This window comes from Phyllobates terribilis, unplaced genomic scaffold (assembly GCF_046119375.1).
Source record: "Phyllobates terribilis strain yellow unplaced genomic scaffold, ASM4611937v1 Scaffold_12__6_contigs__length_324123572, whole genome shotgun sequence".
Lineage (NCBI taxonomy): Eukaryota > Metazoa > Chordata > Amphibia > Anura > Dendrobatidae > Phyllobates > Phyllobates terribilis.
In genome coordinates, this window is record NW_027362772.1 from 12155704 (window position 1) to 12170929 (window position 15226).

At 41.7% G+C, this 15226-nt stretch overlaps 1 pseudogene; it reads right to left on the reverse strand.

The window, feature by feature from the left end:
- The window catches only part of LOC141171909 (uncharacterized), a 79551-nt pseudogene extending 64546 nt beyond the window's left edge, over positions 1 to 15005 (reverse strand).
- Positions 15006 to 15226: the final 221 nt, after the last annotated feature.

A 15226-nucleotide genomic window follows, 5' to 3' on the forward strand; every position in this document is an offset into this window, starting at 1 on the left:
TATAGAACTTACGAGGTATTGGACAGGGACCCCTGTGTTGCTGATTGGAGATGTTAACAATATAATGAATAAAATTTGGGACAAAACTAGTAGGCAACCGGGAGGAACTGACGGAGAGGGGGAGACACCCTTTGCTAAATATGTGTCAGAGGTGGGCCTGATAGATTTGTGGAGAGTGAGACATATGGGAGTGAAGACATATTCATGTTACTCCTCGACGCACGGTTCTAGGTCTAGAATAGACTTAGCCTTGGGAAATGGGTTAGTTAACCAAAACATCGCTCATATTGATTATTTGCCTAAGATACTCTCTGATCATAGTCCCTTGCTGGTGGAGCTGAGGTTCGGTATGTGTGGGAATGGTGGACGGAAAGAGTGGAAGGTTCATCCGGTATGGCTGGAAACGGTAGATATTCAAAAAATAGCAGGAGAGGTGGAGGAATTCTTCCAGAACAATATGGGAAGTACAGCCATAGGAACTGTGTGGGACACAATAAAGGCCTAAGCTAGGGGTTTATTGATTCGAGATATATCCAGATGTAAAAGTCAGAACAGATTGGAGGAAAGAGAGGCATTGGCTGAGCTTAGGGGGGCAGAGGAGGAGTTGGTGGTTAATCCCACCGTAGAGGCGCAACAGAACATGAAGGAAGCTCAAAAAAAGGTGGATAAAATATTTCTGGTCAATGGGGAAAAGAAGAGGGAATTCCAAAAAATTGCCTTTTATGAAGAGGGTGAAAAAGTTGGTCACCTGTTGTCTGCTATAGCGGCAGCGCAGAGGGAACCGGGATTTGTGTATGGTCTCTTGGATCCAACTGGCACCATAGTCACTGAAACGCGAGATATCTTGAGGGTGTTTAGGGACTTCTATAGTGATCTATATAACTCTAAATTAAGGAACACGGGAGATGATATAGACCAATTTTTGAGGGGTACTCAGATATCTAGGCTTAGTGAGGAGGCTAGGGATAGCTTGGAGGGCCCCCTGATGGTAGAGGAAATGGAGGAAGCTTTGGCTTCAATGGCAAATAATAAAGCCCCAGGTGCAGATGGTGTACCAACAGAATTCTATAAACATCTTAGAGATGTACTATTGCCAAAATTAAAAGATGTGTTTTTGGCGGCTCTGGAGGTGGGAGAATTACTGGAGTCAATGCGGGAGGCTACGGTGGTGGTTCTGCCCAAGGCAGATAAGGACCGGACACAGCCAGATTCGTATAGACCCATATCCTTACTACTGGCTGATATTAAAATTTTAGCTAAAGTAATGTCTAACCGATTGAGCCGGGTGGTTTCTGGTGTTGTACACCCGGATCAATCAGGATTTATGCCGGATAGATCGACGGCCATTAACTTGAGGCGGCTATTCCTTAATATGCAATTGGCCGCTGATAATGCTGGGCATAGAGTGGTGGTCTCATTAGACACACGGAAAGCCTTTGATAGTGTGGAGTGGAGTTATCTCTGGCGTGTTCTCCAATTGATGGGAACTGGTCCGTTTTTTTGGGCATGGATAAAATTATTATATACACGCGCGGTGGCCAGATTGAGAGTAAATGGGGAGCGGTCAGATAAATTTGATTTGACTAGAGGAACTAGACAGGGCTGTCCCCTCTCCCCGTTGTTATTTGCCCTGGCCATAGAGCCGCTGGCTGCTGTACTGAGACAGTCAGACGTGATAAGGGGATTCCGGTATGGAGTGGCGGAGGAGAAGATAGCGTTGTACGCAGATGATATTTTATTATTTTTACAGGACCCTCAGATGTCATTACATGGAGCAATAGCTATTATCAATAGATTTGGTTTATTATCTGGGTTACAAATTAACTGGGATAAATCTCATATTATGGAAATAGACTCCCTGAATAGTTTAGATGTTGAACAGGTGGAGCGTACACAACTCAAGTTGGTACGAGAATTTAAGTATCTTGGAATGACAATAACACTACCAGTAAAGGAGTACCTTCAGTTGAATGTATACCCGATACTGGGGAAATTAAAGGATAAAACATGGAGGAAAATGCGCCTCTCGGTGGTGGGACGCACCAATCTTCTTAAAATGGTGCTGATGCCAAAATTGTTGTACGTTTTACATAACTCCCCTGTGTGGATTCCTCAGCCAGTGTTCCAGCGCATTAATGCAATATTTAGAGATCTGGTCTGGGGTGGAGGGCAGCCTAGGATTAAGCTGGAGACTCTCCAGAGGCCGAAGGATGAGGGGGGGTCTCGCTCTACCAAACCCATGGGTATATTTTTTGGCAGCACAGTCCCAGCATATTAGAGGGTGGGTGCAGAGGGCAGTGAAGGGGACTATTCAGGCGGTTCTGGAACTTCATCTTAAAAAAAGTCCATTGGTAATGGGTCTAGAAACGGGACTTTTTGGGAGGATGGGCAAGTCATACCCGACCTGTGGCCTAGTCCATAAATTGTGGACAAGGGTGAAGAAGATTAGAGACATAGTGGGGCTGACAATGTATACTCCTATTTGGGATAATGAAAACCTATGTGAATTTTACAAAATAAGAGAGCTGAGAGGCTGGGTGGCAACGGGTATACAATATATCTACCAACTGATGGATAATCAAAACCCTAGAGACGCTGAAAGAGGAATTTCACTTATCGGACAGACACAGCTATTAGTATACACAGGTTAAACATGCATTTATTAAACAAGGGAAAATTAGGAACCTATCTGTTCAAAGGGATATCGTTATTGATTATATTTGTATTGGGGGGGGGGGGGATGTACAACAGGTGTCATATTTACGGTGTATGCGGATCTGCTTCACACCTTTCTACTGAATTTTCCTGTTTTGGCTAAGGGAAAGTGGGAAGCAGATGTTGGTACCATTGAGGATGACAAATGGGAATCCATATTAGAATATATCCCCAAGCTGTCTCTAAGTGAACCTGCCAGAATGTCCCAACTACTTCTTATTCACAGAGCGTATAGGTCGCCTGATTTTTTGTTCAGAATAGGAGTACGGGAGACCTCGGATTGCTCGAGATGTGGGTCAGAAGCGGCTGATATACTACATGTTATGTGGAGTTGCCCAAAACTTGCAAGCTATTGGTCTGAAGTAGCTGCCCTAATTGAAGGGCGTTATCACTGTATAATTCCTAGAAATCCAATGGTTTGCCTGCTGGGATATGTGGAGGAACTTGGGAATGATATCGCAAAATTGGCAATTGCCAGACTATTATATGCAGCTAGAAAGGTAATAGCAAGGTATTGGGTGCGAATGGAACCTCCCTCTAGACAAGTGTATATAAGGCAGGTGGACTATGTGGTACGAATGGAGGAGAAAATTTATTTTAAAAGGAAAAATGCCAAACTAAGTGACAACCTATGGGCACCATGGAAGGTGTGATTAATGCTATTGAAGGGAAGATTAAGGTGAATACACTACGAAATGCATTGAAATGGTTATAGGATGTTTTGTGTGATATTGGATCATATCTTATATAACGATGAGGGATTATTGCTGTCTGTTAAAGAGGAGGTGGTTGAGGGTGGGGTTCTTTTTGCTAATAAGAAAATGGAAAATTGTTGTACTGAAGTTGTATTTCATTATTTTTTTCTAAATGAATAAAAATGTATCTAATTTAAAAAAAAGAAAAGGGCTTTCAATGCCCAAAGTAATTTGAACGATTTTGGGTGGAGGAGAAAGTTATGGTCAAGAGGCAAAATGGTGATCGGAAGATTGTGATACGTCCAGACTACACCACCAATAAAGCAGCCACAGCTGGTGACTGAGAAGAATCTGTGACTTCTCTGCATCTAGTGGCTACTACTCACCTGGGTAGTCATATGTCGGAATCTCCTCTTTACACCGCTCATCACCCCTCACGTATGTCTCTGTAGTATTAATATGGGTCAGATGTTCACCCTGAAACAATTATTGTAAAAGTGACAGACAGATGGAGAAGTCACATCTATTATCAGCTCTAATCCTGCCATCTCCACCGTTCTCATTACACAAGTATAAAACATATAATACTGGTGGATAAAACAAGACTGAACACAAGACCTTCACGGCCATCTACACATCATAGGGGAGATCTCATGACACCTTCTCTCCATCTACCTGATGATCCTGAGGAACATTGGGATCTTCTTTTTTACAGTCCTGTGAAAGAAGAGGATGAGGACATCTCTCTGGTGTTGTCCTCTTACTGGATAGATCTGGAGGAAACACATATAGGACTGAATTCATTCTTTACATACAGATAATTATAGGCCGTGTGTATTTAGTCCTGTCTATTACCTGGTGATGTGAGGGGCTGGGGAACATCCATCATGGCGTCCTTGTACACATCTTTGTGTCCTTCTAAATACTCCCACTCCTCCATGGAGAAATAGACAGCGACATCCTGACACCTTATAGGAACCTGACACATACAATGATACCGTCATCCACCCTGAACCCTTCATAGCGTTACTGTATAATGTCCCAGCATTCCCAGCAGTGTCACCTCTCCAGTCAGCAGCACAATCATCTTGTAGGTGAGTTCTAGGATCTTCTGGTCATTGATGTCTTCATGTATTAGGGGGTGAAGTGGAAGCCCCGTGATTGGGCTCAGGGGTCTTTCCCAGCCCTCAGACACAGGGTCCTGACATCGCTCACTAGAAGTCTTCTTCACTACTGTGTAATCCTGGTTATGGAGAGACACATTAATAAATCTCACTACAGACATTTCCAGAGTCCTCACCTCTCCAGTTCTGTCCATCTGTTATTCCCATAGATAATGATGTAATGTGATGTCATCAGAATCTCTCACCTCTCCAGTAAGCCGGAATAGGATCTCTACGGTGAGGTATAATATCTTCTCCGCCATCTTGTTTCTGTCCATATCCATCTTTGATGGATAAATCAGGAAAATTCTCTTACATAGAAGATCTTCACTGAGAGAATCTGATATTGTAGAGACCTGAACGAGAAGATGAGCCAATATAACATCATAAAAAACTTGTGTAATAATACAATTACTGGAGATAATAAGGGAAACATATCAGGAGATTTATTATTTTACAGTATTTAGTTTTCTTCTTTACATCTAGTAATAAAACCTATATTATTTTAGGCCACAGACAACAAGCAGTTTCTTCCTCGGAGTCGGCAGCGGAATATGTTTCTCATAGACTTATCGTCCATAACGCTAATTCTCCTCTCATTTACAAATACTGGAATCAGCATTAGCAATACTGCAGGAGATATTCATTACACATGACATGAGAAATAAAAGTGCTGCGGAATATGTTGACGCTATATATAAAAATTGTTATTATTAAATAACTTCTTCATGATAAGGACATCTTCATCTTCTACTACGCCTCTAAAAACATATTTGGCCAGAGTCCATCACTGACTACATCACCACTGGCCGTCTGTATGAATGTTTCCCGTCTTCCCCGGACTGTAATCTTTTATCACGTTAGATCTCATGTCTGATTCACACAGAAGTTTGAGGTTTTATAAAAGCTTTTTTGTTTGCACAAACACTGCAGACAGAAATAATTTGATACCAAAGTCTCCATGTACAATGTTTTATGGGCTTTATTTTTGGCCTTGGGCTCTCCTATATTACGAGAAATACACCAGAAAAAAACAGATATTAAAATGTTTCAAAAGATTAGCACTAACAATTCTTGTTAAAAAAAAAAACATGCAAAAGGCATAAGACATATTTTATTTTTTAACACGTTAAACATTTGTTTTTTTAAAGAGAAATTAACTCTTTTGGGCACCAGAACTTAAATATACACCGCAGGGATGGCACAGGTACGGCTGCTACACCAACCCTGGCAGTTTAATCACTTGCTGCTGTGAAAAGCAAACATGGCATCTAAGAAGGCTTGACAGAGTTCGGCTGAATGCCTTCCTCCCCCAAGTACTCGATAGTATGGGGCTGCCTAGTTACTACCATACTTAAATGCCTAATAATGGTGTCAGGGCCTGCAATGTACACAAGTCTATTAGACCAGGCCAGAGGCAGCATCCAATAAGTTACCTTTTAACACCCTCATACACATTAGACTAAAGTTGCATGAAAGCATTGATTTTGGGGGGGTTTGGTTGACTATATAATGTATTTGGGGGCCTCCCGACAGATGATGTCAGGGCAGAGAAGGATCTGTCATCCAAAATTTCAGAGGCTAATCCGATTGTTCTTCCTGTAGATAATCCTTATCTAGAGGAGTCTGGAGGCGACTTTCTCATACTGACCACAGAAAAGCAGGAATATTTGTGTGTATGGGGGAGTTGGGAGAGATAAGTCGTCTGCCAAATGAGGTAAAAGCTGCCCCAGGCGTATCGTTGTCCCTGAGGTAGCTACATGCTTATGTAGCGATACGCATGGGGCAGCTTTTACCTCCCCAGGTTACCTATGCAGGTGATTTCATCCTTACAGGGATCCTCTAATTAGGGTAACAAACATATGTCTATGAGGTTTTACACTTAGCCACTTTGCAGGTGGTCTTATTGATAGCACCTTGATCATAGCTTACACTTCATCGTCTCATTCCTTGTTGTCTTACGTATACATCTCTACTGGTTGTTGTTACGTTTGTTATCTGTTGTAGGTTTTTTTTCCCACCCATGTTTTGCTTACAGCTTGTGGCGTTTTTCCATTTCTCCAGGTGGCCTCTTACAGGTTGATGGCCTTCATGCAAATTACAGCTTATTTGTGTGTGTAAGCATCTACAGACTTGTATACATCCTTCATATGATTGTGCATTACTGTACATTAGTTTTCATGTAAGCACCTGTGTCCTAGGGGTTTGGTATTATCCCGGCTGTTTATTTATGGTCCGGGACTGTTTTTTCAGGCCCTTGGGCGGTTTTAAATGTTTTTATGATCTTTGTATGTCGTGGTTATATGTCAGTAAATGTTACCTGATCTTATTATGTCTTGGTATTTATAAAAATTTATTAAGTACTTGGGATGCCCGTTTGTTGCATATCTTGTGTTTTTTTCTCAGTATAATTTTGTTACAAGCTACCACAGTCCAGCAAACCATCATTGGAAGGCCCATCATCCCCTGTGGGGAGTATACAGGTGAAGATGTGTTGCTACGGCCTCTCACAGTTAGTGTCAGCTCACAGTTGATTTTTGAGAACCTCACTGGCTGAGGTGCATGGGTACAACTCCTTATTAGTGCTCTCAAAGTCCATTTGAGGGCCACACACTTCTTGCTATGGCACTGCATCTTCAGCTCTCTGTAGGAGAACTCGTGTCCCAGTTAGGCGACGCTGTAGCTTCCTCTCTAGTATAGACAATTGTTTGCTTAAATCCTGTTCGTCTAAGATTAGGAATCCTTCTTTAACTTAATCCTAATTTAATTAGGCCTTCTGCCAACCTAGGGCAATGTTCTGTACCATTTAAGCTGACCTCCTGGACTGAGCTAAGGACCTCATCCTGCTGCTCACCTTAGCAAAGTTTTATCCCTTCAATTAGGCCTCCTGCTCCCCCTGGGCAAATTTCTGTACAGTTTAAGTAGGCCTACTGACCAGAGCTAAGGACCTCATCCTGCTCTTTTTGTCCGCTATGCTCCCTGCCTGGAATCCAGATTCCCACTGCCATTATATCTTTAATTTGCTTCAGAGCGTACGTTCTAATGTCTCCTTCCTGACACACACCACAATATCAATTCAAGTCTGCAACAAGATAGACCAAAGGTCTGTATTTCTCACTCACTTATCCCTATCTACCTCAGTATCAGGAAATTGTTCTCCTGTGTGGCCATGTAGCTCAGAAAGAGGGCTCCCACACAGTATAGTGGCCCCCACACTGTATGAAGGCTCCCACAGCCCTTCACTTAATATGATGTCCCCCACAGCCCTTCTCTTAATATGATGCCCCCACAATTCCTGACATTTAAAAAAAAACACAAACTACTCAACCAACTGTAGTAGGGAGCCTATAGTACTGAGGCTCCATACTACAGGTGGGATGTAGTGACGCCATTGTGCCTGCAGTGCACGGAGTCTCAGGCTCACAGGCGAAGGCTGAATGGTGGATCGGGGAGCTTTCGACTCCCTAATCCACTATTCTATTCAATGGTATCACCATCAATTCATGGGGACCATAGCAGTTGTGTGGGCTGCCACTATGAATGATAAGCCCCTGTCTATCCAACTATTGTGTGGTAAATATCTCATAGGTCCTGGATTCATTAGTACCTGAACCAAGAATGGGGCTAAGTGAGTATTTATTCATTACCTGTGGAGTAGTCAGTGGGATGGATGATACCATATTGTGTGTGTATGGGGGAGTACTGTGGGAAAATCCCCTAAAATAAAATATTAAACCTTTAGTAAATGTATGAATTAAAAACCGGACTAAAGACATACATGTACTTAAAACTAGCAAAATTACAAGCTGAATGGCTTGTTGTGGATGTATATAAACAATGGCACTGCTGAATAATTGATAGTCACTACCTTACCCTATCCTGTACCTAAACAAAGCTGCTACTGTCTAGTCACAGAGGTTGGCACCCCAAGGAATGTCCCCCAGAAGCGCTAGTTAACCCTGATATATACAGTATATACAGTTATGCTCAAAAGTTTACATACCCCGGCAGAATTATTGCTTTCTTTGCCTTGCTTCAGAGAATATGAATGATAACTAAAAGACTTTTTCTCCACTCATGTTATTTGTGGGTTTTTCTTTGCATCTCGAACAATTTTCCTGGCAGTTGTGGCCGAAACTTTTGTTGGTCTACCTTACCGTGGTTTGGTTTTTAAAGAGCCCCTGATTTTCCATTTGTTAATCACAGTTTGAACGCTGCTGACTGGCGTTATGAATTCCTTGGATATTTTTTTGTATCCCTTTCCTGTGTTATACGGTTCAACTTCCTTTTCCCGTAAATCCGTTGACAATTCTTTTGCTTTCCTCATGACTCTCAATCCAGAAACGTCAATGGCTGGATGAAAGATGCAAGAGTCTGTCTGGATCCCTGAAACTCACTCAGCTTTTATGCACACACACTGATTACAAGCAAACAGGTCACAGGTGAGGATGTTACCTTTAGTAGCCATTCAAACCCATTTGTGTCAAATTCTGTGCATGTTATCAGGCCAAAATCACCAGGGTATGTGAACTTTTGATCAGGGTCATTTGGATGTTTTTGCTTGTTATTAAGATTTAAAAAGAGAAAACACAGTAGTTTGACAATAAATGGCTTAACCCAACCAATAACCACGAGTGAAGAAAAAGTTTTTTTGTTATCATTCATATTCTCTGAAACAAGGCCAAGAAAGGAAAAATTCTGCAGGGGTATGTAAACTTTTGCGCACAACTGTAATATTATATTATATCTCTCTCTCTCTCTCTCTCTATATTATATATATATATATATATGTGTGTGAATTGTCATAGGACGTATTGAATGAAGTTATGGGATGATAGCTAAAAAAGGGCAGAACGTTTCATCTAGAGTAAGTGTGGGATCATATATTTCATATTTTGATCCAATCAATAAATGTAAAGATAAGCATTTGCTGTCTACACTTATAAGAAAATGCTAAAGTTAGATTGTTAACCCCTTTTGTGCCAGAGCCTGTTTTCACCTTCGTGACCAGGCCAATTTTTTCAATTCTGACCACTGTCACTTTATGAGGTAATAGCTCTGGAATGCTTCAACGGATCCCCCTGATTCTGAGACTGTTTTTTGTGACATCTTGTAATTCATGATAGTGGTAAAATTTCTTTGATATCACTTGCATTTATTTGTGAAAAAAATTGGAAATTTGGCAAAAATGTAGCAATTTTCAAACTTTGAATATTCATGCCCTTAAATCAGAGAGATATGTCACACAAAATAGTTAATAAATAACATTTCCCACATGTCCACTTTACATCAGAACAATTTTGGAACCAACATTTTTTTTTGTTAGGAAGTTCTAAGGGTTAAAAGTTGACCAGCGATTTCTCATTTTTCCAACAAAATTTACAAAAGCATTTTTTTTTAGGGACCACATCATATTTGAAGTGACTTTGAGGGGCCTTTATGACAGAAAATATCCAAAAGTGATACCATTCTAAAAACCCCTCAAGGTGCTCAAAACCACATTCAAGAATTTTATTAACCCTTTAGGTGCTTCACAAGAATTTTTGGAATGTGGAAGAAAAAAATGAACATTTAACTTTTTTTCACAAAAATGTTACTTTAGACCCAATTTTTTTATTTTCACAAGGGTAACAGGATAAAATGGACTACACAATTTGTAGGCGCACGGCAGGGTTCAGAAGGGAAGGAGCGCCATTTGACTTTTTGAATGTAACATTTGTTTGAATAATTAGCAGACACCATGTGGCATTTGGGGAGCCCCTATTGTGCCTAAACAGTGGAAACCCCCCACAAATGACACCATTTTGGAAACTAGACCCCTTAGGGAACTTATCTAGATGTGTGGTGAGCACCTTGAACCCCCAGGTGCTTCACAGAAATTTATAATATTGAGCCATAAAAATAAAATTTTCACATTTTTCCCACAAAAATGTTTTTCGTCCCCTAATTTTGCATTATCATACGGGTAACAAGAGAAATTGCACCATGAAATTTGTTGTGCAATTTCTCCTGAGTACGCCGATGCCCCATATGTGGGGGAAAACCACTGCTTTCGCGTACGGCAGGGTTCGGAAGAGAATGGAGAGATATGTTGGCTGGGATAGGTTGCAGACACCATGTCACATTTGAAGAGTCAATGACATGACGAAACATCAGAAACCCACACAAGTGACCCCATTCTGTAAACTACACCTCTCAAGGAATTCATCTAGGGACGTAGTGAGAATTTTTTCATTTTTAAATTTATACCATTGGGCAGTGAAGAAAACATAATTATATTTTTACCACAAAAAAAATGTTTTAGCCTCAGATTTTACATTTTCACACAGGGCAATGGGTAAAAATGGTCCTGAAATGTGTCACACAATTTCTTCTAAACGTGGCAATACCCCATATGTGGCTGTAAAGTACCGCTTAGCCATACGGCGAGATCCGGGAGGGAAGGAGCGCTATTTGACTCTTAGAGAACAAATTATTGTAGAATAGTTTACGGACTCCATATACACAGCCCCCAAGTGCTAGAAGAGCAGAATCTCCCCTCAAGCGACCCCATTTTGGAAATTATACCCCTTTGGGAATTTACCTACAGGTGTAGTGACGATTTTGACTCCATGGGTCTTTTCCAGAAACAAGGCAGCAATGGATGTTGCTGAGTGAAAATTTAAAACTGCAGCTGAAGTGATCAGTACGCTGTAGTGACCAGTATGTGGTGCCCAGCTCGTGCTTCTGGAGACATGCACCTGTAAATTAGGCAAGCTCTCATCGCTACAGGAATGCCAAACATGTGGACCCTAAATGTAGTTTAGGCACATTGTGGGGCTCAGAAGGGAGGGAGGCATTTGAATTTGGGAGCACAAAATTTTCTGAATTTCTTTTGGGGACCAAGGGCCATTTCGCTTTTCCAGAGCCTTTCTGCTACCAGTAACTTGGAAGTCCCTTATATTTTTAACAGATGACAGACCTGAGTGGGGACTAGCTTTTTTTGAGGACTGAGTTGAAGCTTTTATTGGGAACATTTTACATAACATTTATCCGCCGCTCTAGGCTGAGCACTTACATCGGGGTTTCCATCTAAATCTCCAAGTGATGTAATTCAGATGAAACCCCCGCGGGATCCATTCACTATAATAAGGCAGCAGAGTTACTCTGGACTCCGTCTGGCCTCTGTTTAGTGGTGTCCTTTTTTTTCAGAAGTACACAAAACTGTGGCCAACCGCACTCTTATGCACGCCTAAAAAAACTGACACCGTGGGATCACAGGCCAGATGGCATCCACAGTGGCCTATATCTGCTTCATTACAGGGAATCTTCCATCAGGGGTTCCGTCTGAATCACGTATTTCAGAGATTTACACGGAAACTCTGCTGTAAGTGCTCAGCGTAGAGAGCAGGATAAATGTGAGCAGAGCCTTACTACCATCTTTGGGAGGCAGAATAAACAAATCAGTAGCAGGTGAAGAATTGGTTTTATTTATTTTTAACGCCATTCCTCATGCGGTATAAGTGATTATACGACTTTATTCTTCGGGTCGGTGCAATTACAGCGATACAAGATTCATATCGGGTTTTTATGATTGACAGCTGTCACACACGAAAAGACACTTTTATAAAATCTAGTTTTTGCATCGCCACATTTTGAGAGCTATAATTTTTCCATATTTCGGCTGACAGTCATGTGATGGCTTGTTTTTTGCGGGACGAGTTGACATTTTTATTGGTACCATTTTTGGGTACGTGACATTTTTTGATCGCTTTCTATTCCGTTTTTTGGGAGGTAAAATGAACAAAAACCAACAATTCAGGAATTGTTTTTTGACGGGTTTTTTATGCCATTCTGCGTGTGGTACAGCGATACTACACTTATATAGTTTTTTTGATTTTTGGTGCTTTTACACAATAAAACTATTTTATAGAAAAAAAATTTTTGATTCGCTTTATGGAACTTTTTTATTTTTAGGCTGATGGAGCTGTATGGCGGTTTTTTTTTTGCGGGACAAGATAACGTTTTCAGCGGTACCATTTTTATTTCCATTTGGCTTTTTGATCGCATTTTATTCCACTTTTTGTTTGGCGATATGATGAAAAAACATCGTTTTTTGCTCCGTTTTTTTTTTGTTTTGTTTTTTTTTTTACGGTGTGCACAGAAGGGGTTAATTAGTGTGACAGTTTGATAGATAGGGTTGTTCCGGACGCGGCGATACCAAATATGTGTACTTTTTTTGTTTTTGCATGAATATATGGATTTATTGGTTTAATATTTCATTTATTTAATTTATTTATTTTGTGATTTTTTTTTTAACAATTTGAAAACATTTTTTGGACTTTTTTTTTTTTACATTGTCCCTTTATAGGACATCAATTTTTATTTTTCTAATCACTGTTCTCATGCAATGCAATAGACATGTATTGCATTGCATGAGAGCTCTGCTGACAGTTTCACACTGTCTGTCTCCTGCTGGACTCAGCTGCTGGCTGAGCCTAGCAGGACACCGTACATGGCAGACCCGGAGGTGGTCATGTGACCTCCGGCTGCATGAAAACGCCAGGTCCTCTCAGACATCACGGGGGCCGTCAGAAAGGTAAGTGGACGACCCCCTCTCCTCTCACTATCTTCTACATGCCAATATCGCTATGGATCGCGGCATCTAGAAGATAGCAAAGGGTTAACATCATTGGCACCTGATCCAATCAGGTCCCGATGATGTTCCCTGTCAGAGCTACTGCTCTGCACCGCACCCGCAGCGCTTGCAGGACCCTGGGGGTCCTGAGCGCTGCCGGACCACCGTCCGTTTATAAACGTCAGCGCTGCACAGAGCCCAGCAAGAACCGATATTTATATACAGTGGGCGGTTGGGAAGCGGTTAAAATTGCCTCCCTAGTAATGGAACAGTATAACAGATCCAGACAGAATGAAGTATGTTCTGTTAGGGGCCTGTAATCCAGCACGGCTGACTCCGGTCATATTGCAGGTATTGCAAATTGTCAGGTACAAAAAGAGAGGAAATATTGCTCTGGTAAATGTTATAAATGTGGTCACTTTGGACATATTGCAAGGAATTGTTATTGTGAGGAGTCCAGCAATATTGTGATAGAGAAAAGGCATTTACACAGACAGAATAGCATTTTCTCTCAGTTCCATGTGTCCCACCATGTAGAGAAGGGTCAAAATGGCCGATTACAACCAGGGAGAAAAGGGTAAAACTGCCCCCTAGTGAGGCCTTGATATAACTCAGTACATCCAGGGGCAGCAGCGTCTCTATCAGGCCTTTACTGTTCTTTATGTATACGCTGGTTTTGTCTTATTAGTTTATTTTACTATTTGAAATAGTGCAGAAAGTTTCCTCTAAACTATAGTTATTACAGGGGGACTTTCTCCACCTCTATTGGGGTACGATATTAATTATTAACGTCAAACTTGACTATTAATTAATATACAAATATTAGTGATGCTTAACGTTATCTGTTCCTTATGCTATATACGGAGACAAACCCTGTATCAATTGTAGCTCTAGCATCTCTGCCTCCTGCCCGGCGGAGACGCCGACATCCTTACCGCTGCAGCCCCGGCCAGGTGTCTCCTGCGCCTCGTCTCACACGCTGGCTGCGTGCACAGTGCACAACCCCGGGCACTGTGCTTAGGGAGCGCGCGTGCTCCTTGTCTCTTAAAGGGTCCGCGTGCGCCGTCCTAAGAGGACAGGTAATATATAAGGCACCTCCCCCAACATGGAGGTGCCTGTGCAACGTGTTAGTTTGGTCTCCTAACCTTTCTGTCAGTTCTTAGGTCCCCATGCTGCCCGCAAGCCCGTCTACCAGCCATGCCCGCCAGCCCATCTAACAGCCGTACCCGCCAGCCCATCTAACAGCCGTGCTCGTCTGCCTGTCGACCAGCCGTGCCCGCCTGCCTATTAGCTGTGCCCGCCAGCCTGTCTACCTGCCGTGCTTGTCTGTCTGCTTACTACCGAGCCTATCTGCCGTGCCAGTCTACACCTGTCGCCAGTCCCGTGGGAGTCCCCTGCTCTCACACGAGGTCGGTCCCAGAGTGGCACCTGGTCCACCCTCTTGGTCCCTCCTTGGTTCATGGAGTCAACTGAGCTGCCGTGTAGCCAGGGTCTGTCCGGTTGGTCCCTAGTCATGTCCCTCTGGTCCCTCCTTGTACCACGGCACAGTGGTTCCACCATCCGGATCCGTAACATCAATAAAGAATATTCAGTACACACAAGTCTACAGTCTATTACATACATATATATTTATACCAAAGCTGGGGACTATAAATATATATATATATATATATACATATAGTGATACTACAACATTAATACAGTAATAGGAAAACAATATGAGTATAACAATAACTCAAACTCACAGTTACATGATAATACAGAGAATGCCAAGAGTGTGCAAAGCAGTCATCAAAGCAAAAGGTGGCTACTTTGAAGAACCTAGAATATAAGACATATTTTCAGTTGTTTCACGCTTTTTTGTTAAGTATATAATTCCACATGTGTTAATTCAGAGTTTTGATGCCTTCAGTGTGAATGTATAATTTTCATAGTCATGAAAATACAAAAAAAATCTTTAAATGAGAAGGTGTGGCCAAACTTTTGGTCTGTACTATATGTATATACAGTACAGACCAAAAGTTTGGACACACCTT